The 1,685-nt window shown below is 38.2% G+C and overlaps 1 long non-coding RNA gene across 1 annotated transcript; it reads right to left on the bottom strand.

Moving 5' to 3' along the window:
- Nucleotides 1-321: 321 nt before the first annotated feature.
- LOC147994894 (uncharacterized) lies at nucleotides 322-1,304 on the bottom strand. Its single transcript, XR_015686663.1, has 2 exons — nucleotides 1,218-1,304; nucleotides 322-560 (listed from the first exon to the last, which is right to left on the bottom strand). It is a non-coding gene; the product is annotated as an uncharacterized LOC147994894 (long non-coding RNA).
- Between the last annotated feature and the right edge of the window lie 381 nt (nucleotides 1,305-1,685).

Here is a 1,685-nt window from a genome sequence, read left to right as displayed (position 1 = left end):
CAGGAAACCAAGAAAGGGGAAAACATTTGAAATATAAATAAAGAAATACATCCAATAAAAGAGAGAAAAAAATAAATATATTTATTCACTTTCTAACCCTATATCAGCCACTCCTCTCCTCTCAGTACCTCCTTATGCAAGTCCTTCCATGCTCACTCAGTCTTTGCTATAAGTAAAACTCTTGATCAAAATTATACATGATTTTGCAGATTAAGGAGCTGACAATTTTTAATAACTAAAATGTAATTTATTTGAAATGTGCTTTCATATATTTTAGTTAATAAATAGATTATGAATGAATCAGTTACACAGCACAATGGATACTGAGAATGGAGATTGTTCAGAGTAGTTTTAGTTGAGTGCATCTTCCTGAATCTCCACCTCATGTGCTCTTAAATCCAGCAGTACTAGTGTTTCCGTTGATTTCATTGGGAGAGTTCTTTTTCCATCTTCCTCAGAATGGCCTCAGTACATGACAACTGCAGAAATGTCTCTAGCTCACCTGGGCTCCATATGACATTTGGAGGATATTTTTCCATTAGCTTTGTGTGAATCATCATCTGAACAGATTAAAACAGTAGGTTAGATATATAATGAGCAGTATTCAGAAAAAAACAAGAAGCAGATAATGCCTTCTGTGATCATTACAGTCATTCTCATTATACCTTTATTATGAGAGTAATATACCTCAAACTACTCAACTGAACATCCACTGTTTAATGGGTCACTATGTTTTGGGAAACATATGGGTAATACTATAGAACAGAGCTTTTCTCCCTAAAATAGAGGAAAGAGAAAACAGAAATTTCCGTTTTTATCATTGTTGTAACTACAGATAAATACATATTGTCCTGGTTTAACTTGCTTTGGCTTAACAGACCACATGTTTATAAGCCAACAACTGCCCAGATTATATCCTGCTATTTGCATATTCATTTTCAGAAACCACAAACTTCTCACAGTCGTTTTAAAGAGATGTACTTATGAGAATAGCAGCAATTAGCCAGAGACCAAACTTCAAGCACACAATGGATTTTCGGGTGCAGATTTTTAGCTTCCTGCTAATCAGTATCACAGGTAACGAGGTCATGGAGTATGAGCTAAGAATCCAATGAAAATTCTTCTCCCTGGGGAATTTGAGTCTAAAATATACATTTTTTATTTATTCTAAATGTTGGATCATATGAAATTATTTTTGTATCTCTATGTCTACTAACCTTGCTCCTGTCTATGTCACTTTTTCCTAGTCACAGTGTCCAGTGGAGAAATTGTGCTCACTCAGTCTCCAACAACCATGGCTGCATCTCTGGGGGAGAAGGTCACCCTCACCTGCCGTGCCAGCTCCAGTGTAAGCTACATGCACTGGTACCAGCAGAGGTCAGGCGCCTCCCCCAAACTCTGGATTTATGAAACATCCAAGCTGGCTTCTGGAGTTCCAAATCGCTTCAGTGGCAGTGGTTCTGGGACATCTTATTCTCTCACAATCAACTCTATGGAGACTGAAGATGCTGCCACTTATTACTGTCAGCAGGGAAGTAGTTACCCACCCACACAGTGATACAGACTTGAACAAAAACCTTCTAACCCCTTAGGGCCCAGTGACTTCCTCCTGGAGATAAAATGTGGCCAGGACTTTGCAGTCTACACAGGGTGTACTGCATTATAATGTCATTCGCATCTCTGGA

The sequence above is a fragment of the Rattus norvegicus genome, chromosome 4, assembly GCF_021556685.1.
Source record: "Rattus norvegicus strain SHRSP/BbbUtx chromosome 4, alternate assembly SHRSP_T2T, whole genome shotgun sequence".
Classification (NCBI taxonomy): Eukaryota; Metazoa; Chordata; class Mammalia; order Rodentia; family Muridae; genus Rattus; species Rattus norvegicus.
Note: the sequence above shows the minus strand (reverse complement) of the source record. Positions and strands in the feature narration are given on the sequence as shown.